The sequence below is a fragment of the Pavona decussata genome, unplaced genomic scaffold, assembly GCF_977016875.1.
Source record: "Pavona decussata unplaced genomic scaffold, jaPavDecu1.1 SCAFFOLD_262, whole genome shotgun sequence".
In the NCBI taxonomy this organism is placed as follows: domain Eukaryota; kingdom Metazoa; phylum Cnidaria; class Anthozoa; order Scleractinia; family Agariciidae; genus Pavona; species Pavona decussata.
The window spans coordinates 868309-887500 of NW_028145665.1; the positions used below are offsets into that span (position 1 = coordinate 868309).

The window sequence follows — 19192 nt, forward strand, 5'->3', positions numbered from 1 at the left end:
CACAATTCAGCCAAACACTAGCAAGCACAAGGCCCTCAAGTCAAGTAGCATCCAGAAGCTCGATCCTGTTATTATTCAAGGCCTTCTGCGAGTTGGCAGCCGTCTGAAGCGTGCGTCCCTTGACACAGACACCAAGCACCCTATGATTCTACCAAAGGATCATCACGTGGCTAAACGTATCGTTCTCGATTATCACCACGTTTCTGGTCACTCGGGCGTAGAAGTACACCCTATCCCTCATCCGTTATAGATACTGGATCATAAATGCAAGATCTGCTGTACATAGGATACTAGAAAAGTGTCTCATCTGCAGAAAACACCAGTCCCCCGCAGGTCAACAAAAGACAGCTGAACTGCCTGTAGATCGCGTGACGCCCTCCAGACCGCCTTTCACCTTTACAGGCGTCGACTGCTTTGCTCCCTTTGAAGTCCGGCGCGGACGATCCAAAGTCAAGAGATATGGCGTCATTTTCACCTGTTTAGCCCTACGAGCGGTTCACATTGAGGTCATGAGCTCGCTAGATACAGAGTCATTTATCAACGCCTTGCGGAGATTCGTCACAAGAAGAGGTCTGGCCGAAGAGATGCGTTCCGACAACGGAGGCAACTTTGTAAGGGGCGAGAGAGAGCTGCGCAAAGCTATCACCAGTTGGAACCAAAGCCAAATCCATGACTTCTTGCTACAGCGTAATGTCAAGTGGACCTTCAAACCCCCAACTGGTTCCCATCACGGTGGAGTGTGGGAGCGGTGCATCTGCACCGTACCCAAGGTGTTAAAAGCCTTAATCAAGGAACAAGTACTAGATGAAGAAAGTCTCAGTACTCTGATGTGTGAAGTCAAGGCCATAGTAAACGGCAGACAAATCACCAAACTCTCTGATGATCCACGGGATCTGAAACCCCTGACGCCCAATCACCTGTTGCTGTTCCGAGCAGGACCTGCTGTTCCACCCGGAATCTTTTCTAAGCAGGATTGTTACAACAAATGCCGCTGGCGTCAAGTTCAGTACCTTGCTGATGTGTTTTGGCGACGCTGGGTACGTGAATATTAACCCTCTCCAGGAGCAACAGAAATGTACAAGAAGCGAAGAAATTTTGCAGTAGACGACGTTGTGCTGGTACTCGATGACAAGAAACCCCATAACTCCTGGCCACTCGGTCGGATCCTGGAGGTGTATGCCAACAGCAGAGATGGACTAGTACGCTCTGTCAAGCTGAAGACCAGTACATTGGAGCTGGTTCGACCAATCAACAAGATTGTGCTACTGCAAGCAGCTGATGTTCCAAACAGCAGTACCTAAGTATTTAGTATGAACACTGAACTCTGAAAATCCATTGCAAGTGGATTGAACTTTATTTGACATTATGTTATTGTTTATTAGTCATTACTTTAAAGTTTTAGTTTAGTCAATCTCATGTTTTAAACCATTCTTTCTTTCTCCTTGTAAAGGCTATCTGCAGTACCGCCTATAAGGGGCCGGAATGTTGGTTTGAAACGTGATGTTTTTCCGCATTTTTTACCCGCCATCACTAAATTGGTGTTTCGGTATTTCTTTAGAGAGTAGCACCTTCATAGATAAGGTTAGTCATAGCTATTATGGTTTCCTGCGCTTTGCTTTAGCATCCGCAAAGGAAATGCGTAATGTTTTTCTAGGTTTGCCAAGCACGTTTTTGCTAGTCATAAGTTTTAGCGTTTTCAGCTAAGTAATTCAGTTCTAGTGTAGACTTCGTTGAGTCAACGTCTCAGTCATTCATCTGGATTTAATTCAGTCTACACTCGTGCTCACCGTCAAGTTCTCAGTCAGAGCTTATTAGTCAAGTCAAGCATTGGTGCGTGTGCAAACCAAAGTGAGTTTTTACTATTTTCTTGTTTCTAGTTTTTCTAGTAATTGGTTTAGGTTTCTTAGTTTAGTTTCGTTCGTTTTATTCCTTCAGTGCTAGTTAAGTTCATAGTATTTAGTTTTTCAATTCGCTATTAATCGTCAGTTCTCAGCAAGGAGACAAGGATTTATTGATTGATCTACATCAAAGTTTCTGTCATCGTATCATCTTGATTATCATTGTTAGCTTATTTGATTTTAATGCTATTATATTTTAGTGTTATGCTTTTCGACACTATTCTCATTTATTTTAGCCTTTTATATTCCCTTCTTTGTTACTCTAAGATAGCTTAGCTAAATCAGTTTCTATTTATTACTTATCGCCTTTCAGTTCGAACCGACTAACATCAATTTTCATTGTCTTTCATCGATTTTCATCGACCTTGTAATCTTATCAACTCAGCGACCTTTGTCACCGGAACTTTGAGCATTTCTGTTCAATAAACCTTCACGCTATTGTTGTTAATTCGTCGTGTTCGTCTTTAAGCTGCGCATCCGTGCTTTCCGTAATTTGCTTGGTTTTTTTACCTCCTTATTCTCCCGAGTAAGTTACAATATTCAGGAAGTTAATTGGCAAACATATCACTCACAGGCGGATGCAGATCTGCTTATAGTTCAGAAGGATGTGCAGAATGTGAGTGAACATTGTGCTTGTTGGGGTTGACAGTGATCTCCTCATTTTACTGCGCTATTACACAGAAATGGTCGCCTGTGATTTGTTTTTTCAGCCTGAGAAAAGGGGCAATTCAAGAAGACGGCATGTCTGAAAGATAAAAGTGCTGAAGGAGAAGCTTGGTCAAGAAGTGTGCAACAACATTTCGTTCACCTTGGGTGTGATACAACTTCTTGTATACATGGAATTGGCAAAGGTGCCTCTCTCAAAATCTTCCTTGTCAGCCATCAGTTTCGCGATCAGGCACAACTGTTCAACATCACATCTGCCTCCAAGAAGGATGTTGTGGCAGCAGGTCGATTTTGCTTCAAATCGGCCAGGAACGACAGACCATTAGTTTGTCATCACTCCACAGGAGATTATCGGTCGGTCGCAGATATTTTTCAAATTCTCTTAGATGCTTTAGACAGAGGCGGCTTCTCCTTAGCCCGTCTTTTGGCAAATGTCCAATTTTCTCCAATTTTTACTTATGGAATTATCTTATACCCTCAATAAGATGTTTTTATGTACGTGTTACAACCAAGAGCTACCAGTGACCAGCAACAAACGTCATCGTAAATTACAACAATAACGTTGATAATGGTTCAATAAAGACCAATAAATGAGTCATAAAAGGTCATAAATACCTCTCATTTTACCGACTGAAATATATTAGATTGACACCTTTATTTAAAAGCAAAGAAAAAATAAAATAATTATGTAAGACGTCAGGGTAGTCCCTTCAGGGAGCCTACAAAGCATCTCTGCTATCAATAGCTGCCTTGAAACGTCATTAATATTAACGTCATCAATTAACAAAAACTAATATCCAACTAGGGCTTGTCACGAGAGGAGGATTGCATGATGAGTCAAAAGACTGTGGGCGTAGGATGCTAGATCCATGTGCACCTTCCATCTGTAATCTATTGGAGAGATTTCACTTCATCTGTCGCATTTGTGTTACTGCTGCGCACGTGCACAATTAGCACACTCATATTTATTGATGCATTTCCAGCTCACAGTTCTTTTTTCGTCCTGCTCCACGCGAATAAAGCATCAAGAAGTTCATCTCTTATCAGCTGCCTGCCTGACATAACTTCCATTGGACAATGGCTACCTCCTCTCTTCTATTCCCCAACAGTTCAGACGACAAAGAAATTGAGGAACTATCTGACCGAGAAGATCAGTCCAATGGTCATGCACTACAATAATTCCAGGATGTTGTGGCAGCAGGTCAATTTTGCTTCAAATCGGCCAGGAACGAAAGACACATCAGTTTGTCATAACTCCACTGGAGATTGTCGGTCGGTTGCAGATATTCTTTAAATTCTCTCAGACATCTTGGACTGAGACGGCTTTTCGTTAGCCCCTCTACTGGCAAATGTTCAATTTTCTCTGATTTTTCCTTATGGAATTATCTTGTACCTTCAATAAGATGTTTTTATGAAAGTGTTACAACCAAGAGCTACCAGTGACCAGCAACAAACGTCATCGTCAATTTAACCAAATCTCGGAACGCATGGGGAGACAAATAAGGATAACGAATAAAGAAAAACTAATTATTTCTCACTTAGTTAGACTGATGAGCCTACTTGTAAAATCTGCTTGGACTCACAAGTATGTCTGCAACGAATCAATGGTTGATTCACTGGTTCAAGTCAATGCTGCACATGCAGCTTCAGGCCCATTTAAACAGTTTCAACATTTCCTTCAACATGCGTTTAAACAGGTCGTTCGACATTGTTGAAAGCTAAAAAAACTGACAAAAGCTTGTTGAAAACAAATTTAAATGTGTCGAATGGCATTGAAACCGTTTGAATACTACGACTACGTACATCCAAAATTTGCCCAACGTTCGTCTTAGAAAATTTGAACGGATATTGGGGATATGTCGAAACCATTTTAACACAGACGAAAATATTTTTTTAATTCCTAGGCCTTTTTCTTGGAAAAAATACCAGACCACTACACAATAAGCAGGGCCAATGTTTTTGGCAGTTTTCCGTGGTTATTGTCCGACATTTTCGTTCGGATTTTAATTATTTATTTTTTGGGGGGCAGGGGGGTGGAAATGCAAGCGGTTCAATTAGTTACGACAACAATATTTGTAACTTCAACTTTAAATGGATCTCCTGTTGTTATGATTTTGATATGAAAAATTATAAGCCTTATTCACTCCTGTCCCAACTGAAGTGAGAAGTATCAAGCACTGAGTTGCATTTGTTGTGCTATAAAGAATGGAACAAAACGCCGCAGGACATTAATGCTCACTTCACTTGTAAAGTACAGTATAACTCTGTTGCTTATCACTATGGCGTGACCACAGAGTTAACATTTACCCATGTCATTGTTCCTAGTTCGCTTAGGTTTGCATGCATGTGCCTTTTTGAATATTATCAGTTAAGCCATCTGTTGCGTATCAGGTCACAAGAACAGCACTTACGTGCGTGTATTTTCCATATGCCAGTCTTTGTAGGAATAGCACACATGATATATTTTATCCATTGTAAGTTCGCTTTCCTTTGAGTATGGCTCATCCAACTAGAAACCGTCGCCTCCTCTCCAATATGGTAAATCCGGCATCCATGGAGATCCACCAACTTCTGGCCCTTCTACGCCAGAGTTTAGTGCTGTTGGCTTCGGCTCGAAATCTTGTGACGACTGGCAATAAGGCGCGGCTCGCTGAACGGATCCACGCTTTCGAGCACGCTACGCCACCAGTTGTTGGTCCCTTAGACGTTGCCGGCCCAGCGCCCTCTGACGGTTAGCGTGGACCAAACTCCCGTGCCAGCAACCGCCTTTACTGAGGTGCAGATCACACAGCTCCGATCGCTTATCTCAGCTGCCATTCTCAACAAGCGTGCGGGCTTACAACAACCCCCAGGTTTGGCCGTAGGATCGTTGCTTTCTCCTGCAACTCCGCAACCACAACCTCCTTCGGCGGTCGTCCAAACTGGGTTGCAAAACGCACAGCCATCTCAAACCAGCTTTGCAGACTATGGGAAGACAGAAATGAACGTGATTGGAGAACAGTTTTTTACCTCCCTTCCCAATGAAGGTAGAGCAACAAGGAAAGAGAAGCTGCAGGCAGAGCACGGCAAGTTTAAGTATGATTTGGCATTATGGATAGCTAAGATTCCCCCAGAGTGCCAGTGCAACACAGAGCGACCACCTGAAATCAGTGCCATGACCTAGTCCCTCCAGAAGCTTGCTAAGATGGGCCACTTCTATGAGGAACTGAGCTTTGTTGCAGAAATTATTCTACTGGCACCAGATACAAACGCAGGGCCAGAGAGAGGAGCCTCAGCCCTTAAGAGAATCAAGGCAAGACTGAGAAGCAAGCTTGGCGATGACATGATGTTCAGCTTAATGCACATCACCATCAATGGTCCAGAACTTGGCACTCCTGAAAGCAGGGAAATGGTGGAACAAGCTTACGAAGACTGGAAATCTGCAAAGATAAGGCGATATCGCTCTAGGCCAATTCTCAACACACCAGCATCTTCTACTCAACATGAGCCACCACGCCAAGTCCTCCATTGTGTCGAGATGTCTGATGCTGGAGTACGGATGGAAGTGGAATCACTTGGCACCAGTAGCGCAACCCAACCTTTAACTGCAGCCATTTCAGAAACTGAGGCTTTATCCATCCTCTAACTGAATGACATTACTGATGCTGAGTGTGACACAGAAAATGACTCAGACTTTGACTTCAGTCTTTAATTGCTGTTTTTCTTTTCATTGTTGTGGTGAAACCAAGTGAAACAAGGGAAAAGTTAGTTCATACAATGGTTACATAGACGTAATACAGTATGCAATATTGTACCAGAACTTTACTACCTAGTTTTCATTTGTTAGCATATACAGCACTTAAGCTGATACAAATAGAGACAATTTATTCTAATAGATTAACGATTTCTCATTTCATAATTTTTCATCAGTTCTGATCTTAAATTAGTTTACTGTTAACTTTACTGTAACTTGATTATCATTTATGTATAGGTCAGGCGTGAGTTTATAAGACTAGAAATCTGAAAGTAACGGTACTGAGATTATTGGCAATTTGTGCTCAGAATCAAGGAAAGTATGTTTCTGAGGACTTCAAAAAAAAATTTTCTGGGGGGGCATGCCCCCAGACCCCCTACAAGGGAGCGCCTCAGGCGCTCATAGTCAATATCCACCACTTTCAAATTATTTCCAGCTACTTCAAAACCTGTGGACAACCCTGTTAAAGACAATGATACATCATGCCTACGCCTTATCGTCTACAAGAGGTTTTCAATGCAAATGTGCCAAATTGCCCTCTATATTTAGTCACCTTGACTATCCCATGGCCTCATTGATTCTGCTATCAACAGTTTTGTTTTTCAAACTGCTTCAGCGAACAAGGCAGAAAGAAACACTGATGATAATAGCACAGTAAGAATTAGTCTTCCATTTAAAGATTAAGTGGCCGCTAATGTGGTTCGGAAGCAGTTAAGCAATCTTAGCTACAAGATTGGCCCTATTTTAGTGAGCAAGAAATTGGGACAAGATTTGAACCCAAAGAAATCAAGCCTTCAATTGTGAATAAGCAGTGTGTTGTTTACCATTTTTCATGTGATCTGTGAGATGCAGACTATGTCGGGTACACAGTCCGACACCTTCAACAATGCATTGCTGAGAACAAAAATTCAGCAATCAGTAGACATTTCTTAGAAGCTCATGGTAGCAACCACCTCTTGAAAGAAAGCCAATTTAGAGTTTTAAGAAAGTGCCAGGGAAAATTTGATTGTTGAGTCTTTGAAATACTGTTCATCAAGAATCTCAAGCCTAATTGAAATATCCAGAAGGACTGCTAGGAGCCAAAATTTTTGTTTAATTTTCCTTATCTTACAGCTATTTAAATCACCTATTCGTTTTAGTATTTATAGACTTTAACTTTCAAATATACTTTGACTCGACAATGTTTAGTCAGCATTGAAACATCGTCATTTTTTAGCAATTTTTTAACCTTAAAATGAATTTAAGAAATATTTTTTGCAATTTTTTATAGTTAAATGATGTGGAGTGGATGCTCAAACACAACAAAGAAGGGACAGGGTCCAAATCATTTTACGCCATTTCTACCTGCTGACGTCACAACGTTCAATAGCAGGGAATGGTTTACCACAAAATCTAAAGGAGGAAAACAAAAGGCGGACATCCCAGTAAAATCTATCTCTCTGACTAAGCAGAAGAAACCACCTACCCACCAAAACTCAGCCATCAAAAGCCAAAACCTTAGACATCAACCTCCAGACCTCCACCATCAACCATGCCCCTGCCATCGACCACTCCTCCACCATCAACCTCCAAAGCCTCCGCCTTCAACCGCTCCTCTACCATCATCTTTGCCTTAACATCCAGGAAAGCCTCAGGTAACAACATCAACACCCATCTCATTTGATGAGTATCCTAAAAGGTAGGTCAAGGGGTGGCGAAGTACCACAGTAGCTTCCAAAAGGCATGCACCAGATGGTGGAGCTTCCATTGTGTAATATACAACTGTGACGTTACCTACAGGCACCAAGGGAGAGACAATGTTGAGCACCATATAACAAATGCATTGCGTGAAAGTAACACTGACGAAAAAAGGGCAATGCAAATTGCTATTTTTATCCAACCAAGATCCTTTTTCAGAAGAGGTATTTAGATTTAAATATATATATTTAGTAGCACGGTCAAATCTCTCTAAATGGACAAGATATGATGGTAAGCATGTGCTTCAAACTGGCTTCTTAGAATAGGCTACCACCTTGTATCCTACGAGCTGAGGATACCTATTGACTATTAATACTGAGTGAAACTCAATTCAGTCCGCAATCGTACAAGCAATGACAAAATTGGAGTGGTATTTACAATTAATCAAACCTATAACAAAACTTCAATCAAAGCCTACTTGTGAATGCAAAGTGAACAGTGGTACCCGTGAAGCGTTACTTGCACCAAACTACATTCTACAACTAAGGATTCATGGACACTATTTCTTTCCATCCAAAGTTTGTATTGCGTCGTGTTCTGCGAGCGGGCATATTTCTCAGCTGGGAAGCGTTCTTCGCATTCATTTTTACTTTCAAGTTTTTTATGGCCACAGTTTTGTGGCGACGTTTGAGATTGATTCCCAGCTAAGAAAAAAGTTAGATGAGGGCTATATGAAATCTATGGAAATAAGAGTGGCGACGTTTGAGATTGATTCCCAGCTGAGAAAAAAGTTAGATGAGGGCTATATGAAATCTATGGAAATAAAAATGAAGAAGCTCAAGTAGTACACTCGTACGGGCTTGCCTCGCTATAAAACCAAGACATATGGAGCGAGAGCCTTCTCTGTCTATGCTGCCAATGCTTGGAACTCCTTGCCGCTTCAAATAAAGAAGTCCGAGACATTGAACTCTTTTAAATCTTCAGTTAAGACATATTTATTTCGTAAATTTTATCAATTAGAGTAGGTTTTTAATGTGACTAGGAAGTTTCTTTTATATATATATGTATTTTTCTCACATTTGTAATTGGCAATTTTATAGAGTTGTAAAGCATTGAGACTTAGTGTAATGCTTAATTATATATTATATTATATTACTATGTGGGAATGAATTGTGACCTAAAAGGCATAAACATTGTTCGCATAGTGTTTGAAATATATATCGTATTTAACAAGAAAGCCAAAACAGGGCGGCAGAGCCAAGGGGCTTTTTGCGAGATCGCGATGAGGTTGGATTACCTGTGGTGTGAGCCGGAGACTCGTACAAAGGAATCATACAGGGCATGCGTCTGTGTTTCACTGATATCGTTTTCCAATGTTTTCAGATTGATGAATAACTTGCCAGATCTTGTTCATTGTCTCATATTTGGCTATTTGACTGCCTTTGAAAGGATCAGTAAAGCAAGCACTGTATGTAGGAGGTGGCATAGTTTAATCAAAAGCTCGTCACAAGTCTGGAAGTGTTGTCGACTTTGCCTGGCAAAGGAAAATAATCTCCGAAGTGTTGGACACAGACGTGTTCCCGGGATTGACAAAAGTACTGCTTGACGAATGTTCTTACCTTAAATGGAACGTCCTTCATGTGATTTTAAAGCACTGCAAGAGGCTTGAAGTTTTAGCTAAAACTGTGGGCCCCCAAATTATATGACGCACAAAGTATGTCTCGCCTTGCCGAAATATACCGCCTGTTTCCTAGACGCATTACCGCGGGGTTTGTCTTTCCTATATGCAATTCCGTAGGTGTGTTTTTACGAAAATATGTAAACTCTAAGCATGAGTTAGGTATACATACAGGCACATCATGTTGTATTGTTAAACTCCCTGACGAAGTGTGCGCTAGTCACACGAAACGCGTAGGAGAAATAAAGAAGTTATACTACTACAGTTCGCAGAGTGCTGCTCACTAGTTTAGTTTTTATTAAATTATAAAATTTCAAACTATAAAAATCCTAACTACACTAGTATTAATTTCCTATCTACCAATGTTGTTTAATTGCAAAGTGCATCATGAAAATGTCTCTAAAATTGATTAATGTTAATAAATTATTGATGAAATTGATTAATGTTGCTTATAGCACGGAAGCTTTGGGGTTCTCCTGTGTTTTGCCTTTGTTAGAGTATAGTAAGAGTACAGTGTAATTGAATATCAGGTGCCACCACTTAAGCAAACAAGAAATACATGCAATTGAAAGGGTTCACCCAACGGCTTCACTAAGGATTGTGGAAATTGATGATTATAGGCACATGCTGTATTAACAAAAAAAAAAAATGCAAACATGCAAATCGAAAAAGCTAAGAAAGAAAATACACAAACAAATAAACAAATACCCTCTGGCAAAAATGAAGATCGGAACGTATTAATAAGTTGAAAACAAATCCAACTGAGAAGTATTGTCAGAAAGTGACGAGCCAACCAGAATTGGTTAGTGCAGACAAAGATCCCTTGACATTGCCTTGTACGGCACAAGGGATCTACCAAATCTCCGTTCAAAATCGAAATCCTCCAAAGCTGGAACAACTGGAGACTCAAAACCGAGACTCAGGGTCCTCGGACCACGCCTTGGTTCACTGGGCCCCTAATTCCAACTATGGCTCCAGCAAAACAACGGCTAAGAAAAAAGTAGTCCAAATGCGTCGTTTCCCTGAGTCGGCACTCAACGCTTTCGGGAGATGGGTTAGTGTGCACAGCTGGTTTGCCCCTATGCGCACAGATGACTCAATAACGGTTGATAGTTTATTAACATTGTTTGATGAAGACCTTCGGACTGCCTTCGACATCTACTTCCCCGACAAGAATGTTAAATTACATCCAACCGACAAGCCCTGGATGTCAGCCGAAATCAAATCACTAATCTTGGAACGGCAACGTGCATATCACTCGGGTTCTAATCAAAGATGGCGTCACCTTACGAATAAAGTGCAGGTGGTGATCTGTAAGCGTAAGAAGGAGTTCTACTCCCGTAAGGTGCAGAGCCTGAAAAACACAGACCCTAGAAATTGGTGGTCTCTAGTCAACAAGCTTGCTGGGAAGCCTACATCTTGCTCCGAGTTGAGCTATCCAGACGAACACGGTAACATCATCTCCGGTATAGCCCTCGCATCTCGTCTAAACAGGTATTTTATATCTGTCACATCTGATATCCAACCACTCGACCTTAGTGCTCTCCCAGCCTTTTTACCATCACCAGATCAACCACCTGTTATTACCACCTCCGCTGTACGTAGTAAGCTACTCGGCCTTAGTGCTTATAAAGCCCCAGGGCCGGACGGTGTTCCTGCGCGCATTCTCAAGGAATTTGCACCTGAGCTTGCTGAACCAGTAGCTACGATCTTTAATCGCTCAGTGTCATCGGGCGGGTTTCCAACCCAGTGGAAGGATTCTTGCCTTACTCCTATCCCTAAGGTTAAGCCTGTCACAGGGGACGGCGATTTAAGACCTATCGCCCTGACTGCAGTACTGTCCAAGGTGCTAAAAGATTTTTCTGTTGAGTGGCTAATTGACGACGTTAAACACGTGATCGATCCCAAACAGTTCGGCAGCCTCAAGGGCACCTCCACCACTTACTGTCTCTTAGATATGCTGCACAACTGGCTATCGTCCCTGGATAGTCCTGGTAAATTCCTTCGAGTGTGCTTCCTTGATTTCATTAAGGCATTTGATCACATCGACCATACCATCCTGGTAACCAAGATAATCCAGCTGGGTGTAAGAGGGTGGTTAATCTCATGGATATGCAGTTTCCTTAGCGGTCGTCGCCAGGCTGTAAAGCTCTTGGACTCTATTTCAGAGTGGTTGCCCGCCCATGCTGGTGTCCCCCAGGGCACTAAATTGGGTCCAATTCTATTCTTGATAATGATCAATGACCTGGCTACTCGCTCCCCGCTCCACTCTAACCATTGGAAGTATGTTGATGACGTCACAATATCAGAAACCATCAGCTTGGGGGAGACGTCATCTTTGCAAAGTGACATCGACTGCATTTCGCAATGGGCCTGTTACGCCGTAAAATGTAACATTAACGCGAAATGTAACAACTTTTGACGCAAAATGTAATATTAACCCGAATTGTAACAACTTCTAACGCAAAATGTAACAATTTCTTTAACGCGAATTATAACAACTTTTTACCGCAAAATGCAACAACTTCTTTAACGCGAAATGTAACAAGGCAAAATGTAACAATCTTTTTGATGGATTATTGTTAGTAAAGCTTAGGGTACATTACTGTCCACTGTGTGCGGGTGGCTAAACTTGGTCACAGCAACCTTCAATACAGCTTTAGCTATTATCCCTCGGTTGTCTAAACCTTATGAAGTATGGATTTTTGGATTCCCAAATTAATAAACTGCTGTTTATATTACTATCAATACCAGAGGTAAAGTGGGAAAGAGGAACGAAAGGTTGCAATATTCCCAAGTTTTCAGAATTTGGGAGAGGAGAAGTTAAGCGGAAGCGGTTGTCAGACTAAGTGGTAAAGGCGTAAACGTGGTGTTTTCCTTGCCACAAACACTACATACCGGAGGAGTTTAGATCGAAAGTTTATTGCTGGTACCTGGAGAATATATGGTTACTTAAACGACTTTTACTACCTACTCACACTTGTGTTTACTTACAATACACTGTTGCTTTTCTCCATCATGAATCAAAGAACACAAAGAGAGTCAGAGTTCCAGTAAAGAGAAGCTAAAAATCAAAATGAATCAGCTATTTAACAAGGATAAGAGAGTTGTTCTACTACTCTACGCTCTTTATTCTATGCGCTCTTGAATAATTTTCTCCTCTTTTCATTAAACGAATGATTCTATTTGATACAGTTAACTCTTTCCTAGCGACCACTTCTCGTAAAGCCGCCGTTACACGTTGAAACTTTTAGCTGAAACTTGTGTGCAACGGCGAACGAGACCAGTTTCACGAGTGGTGTTACACGGTGAAACTCTTGTTTTTTCACCACTGCGACCGTTGCGAGCCGTTGCAGAAGTAGGAGGCGGTTCTACTTTTCGTGAAACTTGTCTCGCAACGGAAGTTCGAAAAAGTTTCACGAAATCGACTGTTACACGGTGCAACGCATGCTGAAACTTGTTTCGCAGCGCCGTTGCACACAAGTTTCAGCTAAAAGTTTCGACGTGTAACGGCGGCTTAAGCGACCGCCTCCCGTTTTGCTAAATACTGCTCCAAAACCTCTCTCAACGGGCCTTGTGACCAGTAGGTTTGTATAATTTGCTTTTCAGTAGATGTTTAGCTTGACAAGAAGGCTAATATGTCCAAATCTCCTTCTTTATATATCAAGGCCAGAGTTGTTACGTTTTGCGTTGTTACATTTTGCGTCAAAAAAGTTGTTACATTTTGCGTTAAAAAGTTGTTACAATTCGCGTTAAAGAATTTGTTACATTTTGCGTAAGAAGTTGTTACAGTTCAGGTTAATATTACATTTTGGGTCAAAAGTTGTTACATTTCGCGTTAATGTTACATTTTGCGTTAATTGTTACATTTTGCGGCGTAACAGGGCCCTACAGAACAACATGAATCTTAACCCTAAAAAATGCGAGATCATGACAATATGTCCTCTCAGTACCAAGCCCGCTCCTCCGGTGATCTCCATTAACAACTTGCCCTTGGAGTCAGTGAAATCTTACAAAGTGCTTGGCCTGATTAAGGATAACCCGGACTGCCAGCTGCACTGCCTGCTCCCTAGCATGCGTTCTGAGTGCCACTCCTACAATCTTAAAAACAATGCCAGTTATAGCCATTTCAAGTATAGAACAAATCATTTCGGAATGAGTTTTTTTCCTGCAATGGCGAAAACATCGTAGAATCACATATGATTATTAATTCATTATTTCCTTAGCATCTTATAGTAAATGGCATTGTAAATAGCTTTTTATATTGACTTCTTGTAATCCCAGTCCCTACGAACAATTGTAATATATTATCTTATTAATTGTAAACACATTGTATTTCATTTTATATGCTATTATGTGTAATTTAAATAAACCATCATCATAAATTTACTTCAAAATCCTAACCAGCCAAGTCAGTATAATTTTCCTAACAAACGTTATGGCAATCAATATCGCTCTGTTCAAAGCACATGCTTCCGCGAGTATCCTTGGCTACACTATAATGAAGATAAGGACTGTCTCTTCTGCTACATTTGTTCAAACCAGTATCACAAAGGTAACAGCAGCTGCCAGAAACACTGAACATGCATTTATGTCCAACGGGTTTTTGAACTGGAAGAAAACACTCCTAACATTCAAGGACCATCAAACTTCCGAATCCCGTAACCTACTGTTGAGTGTGAGATTGTTCTCCAAAAAAACTAACTTGTCCAACAGCAACGCACAAAACATCAGGACACAAAATCATCATTGCCTTGCCAAAATAATCAAGACACTGCAATACCTTGTACGGCGTAAATGCAGGGGGAAGTGTTATGATGGTGCCAGTACTATGTTTGGCAAAAAAAACTGGAGTTGTAACAACAATCCTAGAAGGGCAATCCAAAACGTTATCCAACACACTGTCACGGTCATTCCTTAAGCTTGGGCTTTCAGGATGCTGTGAGATCTTGTAAAGTGTTATCCGACACAATGGATACTTTAAAGGAACTAATAACTCCCATCAAGTATTCTCCAAAAAGGAAAACAATACTCGACTTGAAAGACAACATAGAAGAGATAACGTGTAATGGTGGAGAGAAAGTATCTGTTATATTGAAGTTTTGTCCAAAACGATGGACCATGAAAGCTGCATGCTACAAATGTATACTCGACAACTATGCGTCCCTTTTCAAAGTATGGGATACATGTCCAGAAAGTAAAAGAGACATTGATACCAAAGCCTGTATTCTTGGCTGCCAAGCCTAAATGGAAACATTTCAGTTTTTCTTGCGCACACTGATAATCTTTCAATCTCTGCAATCCAACCTTATTTCAGCTGCCACAGGGCAGAAGTTTGCTCACCTAACCATGAATGCTTTGGAAAGTATAAGTAAGAAACGATGAATCGCTTAATTTACTTTAAGATGTCATTCTTATGAAAGTGAAAGAACATCCCTCAATTTCTGAGCAGATGCTCCCAAGAAAACGATGCGCCCCATCACGTTATGAAGTGGGCACTAGTGAGCCACAACATCTGAGCACAAGTTGTGACTACTACCAAGGACTTTAAAGCATAAGATTGTTTAACACTGGCTGTAAAGAGCGTTTCAACCAGCCACTATTTCATCTTTACCAGAATTTGGAAAGTTTGCTTATCCAGGCAACAAAATGGGAAGATGTTGCAAAGAAAATTGATGACTTGGGTTACACCATGTGATAATCACTTGCATATTCATCTGCACCTTAGTGAGTATTAATCATATGCACCTGCACCTTAACTGCACTATACACCCTTTTAATAAGTCCAAGCGCCATTTTGAATATCTAATCAATGACGTCAGTCGCGGAAAGAACTGAGCGCCAGTCTCGATCAAAAATGGCGACGTTGGAAAGTGCAGTTTGTTCGGGTGCCAGGTAAGAAAGGAATTTTGCTAAAAAATCTCCTTGTGTTATCATCCACACAAAAAGTATTCTTACAAAAGCAAATCTATTTTAGCTTACATGTGAAGATATTCCTGGTTCAAGAGTTTTAGAAGCAAATCTTGAGAAAAGTAAGAAGACCGAGTCGAAGTTCTGGTTAAATTGTCGAGGCCTGAAATTCAAATCTATGGAAAAAAAAAGCTTTCTACCTGGGTGAGCCTCTTGCATTTAAGATGTAGTTTTGGTAGTGAAGTTTGCCGTCAGTCTTTATTATAACAAAAATAAATTTAAGGAATATACACAAAGCGAATTATTACAACTCAATACACCTTATTCACAAATGGCTGCCAACCTGGGGATGAGTTCGAGTTCAAATATTAATTGCTGTGTTCCTCTTTGTAACCAGAGAGGAACCGCAGACGCCAACGGAAAGAGAGTCGGCTTTTTCAATTGGGTTATTCCAGAAAAAATCCACACACCCCCGACGGATGGGGTCGTTTTTTAACCCCCCCTCTCACCTGGATTTCCTGAAGCACAAGACCCCCCCCTCCTGTCTGGATTTCCAAAACAAAAGACCCCCCCTCCCGCCTGGATTTCCGGAAAAAAATATTAGGCTTAAATTTAATTTATTTTTAATAAAAAATACGCACAATCACGTCTAGAGGATGTTGTTTTTTAATTTCTAAAGCTTCGGCTAATATTAAAAACTTTATCGCGTGGAACTAAAAAAAGAAAGGAGCAACAATGCGAAAAAGCAAACGAGTTCATCCTTTGTGCCCAATGGACAACACCCATGGAATCTTAAAACTGCACGCAGAAAACGCACTGGCTGCTTGTTCAACTGTGCTACGGACTATGGGACTTCAGAGAGGTTACCACTGTATATGTTGCAGGAACCCGTCCAAGAACTTTCTCCTTCTGTTGCTTTCGCAATAACTTACGTTTCCAAAAGTTTTTTCGAGGTACAGATGGCTACAAGTTCCTCTCGAGTATTTTCGACGAAGAGGGAATGTTTGGACCAAAATTCTTTGGAATTATCTTCTTCAGCTAATAGCTCTGCATCCTTGCTTGCACAAGTAAAAAATTCTTCTGCCTGACGCAGTGGAATCCAAGCTAAGAATGCAATGGCGGACGTAAAAATTAGACAACGGTGGCGCGCTGGGTCTGGTACGAGTAGAAATGTGTCGGGCGTTTCAAACTCTTCGTTGCAACAATGTTGCGATGGCTCATTCCTTACTATCTTGTTGTTCGCGTTTTCTGCTATAAAAGGACCTGCGAAGGAACTTAGATTATCATTTATTTTAGGTGAGAAATATGTGAACAAAATATTTCAATTATTTTCAGGGTCTGAGAGCCCTGAAGTGTCACCAAACTAAACGCTCGAATCGCGTGAACTATCGGTCGAAATGACTTCTGCAGAAGACTTTCTTAAGTTCAACCCCCCTCCCGCCTGGATTTCCAGAGTCTTTGACCCCCCCTCCGTTGAGAATTTCCAGAATCCCATCCGTCGGGGAGGTGTGGATTTTTTCTGGAATAACCCATTCTCCGAAAGATCCAAACCTTCAAGCTCAATGGCTGCAGAGGATTCAAAAAGACGTTGGAACAAAATTCAAACTGATGGAAATTACAAAAGTTTGCTCACTGCATTCTCGTGAAAGCGAAATCAAAAAAGGCCTTGGAGGAAAGAAGATGAGTGTAGACATAACCGCAGTTCCTTCGAAATTTGCATTGTGCACTTCACCGCAAAAGAGACGGCCACCGTCTGCAACATTTTCACGGCAGGAGAGAAAGCGTCGAATGGAAGAATCATTCACGGTAAGCAGCGACATAACATCCGAAGCGGCTCTCGAAACAGCTGAAATCGTAAATACTGAATCACAAGATTCATGCGAGTCATTACGATTCCAGTTGTTACAAGCTCAAGAGGAATCTGCGCAGTTGGATGAGGAAGTATCAATTTTAAAAGAGAAACTAGGAAATACAGAAGCCCAATTGAGAAATGCCCAAGCAGAAATTAAGCGTGAACTCGAGGAGAACGGAGAATTAAAGTCATGCATGTTTTGCATAGATTATCTGTCTGAAGATGAATCTATTTCGTTTTACACTGGGTTTACAAATGTGCAGACATTCCAGGCCACACTGGTATACTTAAACCCAGGGGAAAACGGACAATACATCAGCTACTGGCTTTCGACCGACACAAAAGGTCCAGGCTCATCATTACAATGGGGACAATCAGAAAAACAAACGTGGACAAAAGAGAACTCTGAAACCCGAAGATGAATTTTTTTAGCCATGTGCAGATTGTGACAAGGGTTTAATGAGGCACATTTGGCATTTTTATTTGGCATCTCTCAGCCAACAGTCGGCAGGATTTTTGTTTCCTGGATCAACTTTATGTATCTTCGTTTTGGCACTATAAATATTTGGCCTAACCGAGAGGAAGTTGATAAATCTATGCCTGAACATTTCAAGTCTAAATATCCCAAGACACAAGTTATCCTTGACTGTACAGAGATAAAATAGAATGCATAATGCAACCCTAAGAACATGCGGCTCGTCGTTTTTCCTAAAAGAATGATAACATCTGCAGCGAAAATAAAAGTGGGTTTCATCACTTGTGCATTGAACATCTTTAAAATATTAATTCTCTAAAAAAGTTTTTGCTTTTCTCCAGCTGCTCGGTATGGAATGGCGACTGCTTCCTAGGTGTTTACCACTTTTTTCAATGAATCGATTCATCTCAGCTTTGGTAAAAAGCGACATTTTTTCCAAGTGATTGCCCCAGCCCATGATTTGGAAAATTCACCGTTTGCTCTAAACTTGAAGCAACAGCAGTACTGGAACTAGTTGGTAATATGTAATTTTGCCCAGCAGTATCACTCTGCTTGGCAAGTTTGCGTTTTGTGTACAGTGAACGTAAACATCAATCGAAGAATACTATCTTACTGCTTAGAAACACGAAAGAGTATATTAATTTCAAAGGTCATTGCGTCAAAAGGATGCATCGATCGAACAATACAAGCTTACCGCTTAACCAGTTGGGCTTTTGTGCATAAACCTTTGGCGGGATCATCACGGCATTTGAGCCAAAAACGTAACTTGTCGTTTTTCAGCTCCGATGGATTTCTTCCATTTAAAGAGGAACCAGGAATATTGCTTTCTGAAAGGACTACAGACATAGTTTCACTTGTTTCCTACAATGATCTGGAAGTTTTATCCCAAAACGCCTCAATTCCATGTTTGGCTGGGCACTCGTCCCAGGTTTGCGGCCATTTGTGAATAAGGTGTATTTGCCTATATCTGCAACATGGGCTATTAAGCCTACTGATTTCATGTACATACAGTTATTGTGAACTTTGCGATCTGCTATGTCCAGAGTTACATCTGTCTGGTGACACTGTCTCATGTTATCGCATGAAATTTTAGGGTAAGGAAGAACTTGAATAAAAGTCTTCCTCTAGTTGATCCTGATCCTGGAAAATGCTACATGCCTGCAAAGACAGCCAAGTGCGTGCTGATCCGCAGGAAGAAGATCCATCTCAGGAAGGAAACTGGACCGCTGAGACAAAAGATCTACCAAAGCACTTTTCTTACATCAGCATTGTAGAGCATGCAAGGAAAAGTGGGAGGAATAGT

At 41.1% G+C, this 19192-nt stretch overlaps 1 pseudogene; it reads left to right on the plus strand.

The window, feature by feature from the left end:
• The first annotated feature begins 14623 nt into the window (after positions 1-14623).
• Positions 14624-19192, plus strand: part of LOC146456032 (uncharacterized) — a 9324-nt pseudogene continuing 4755 nt past the window's right edge.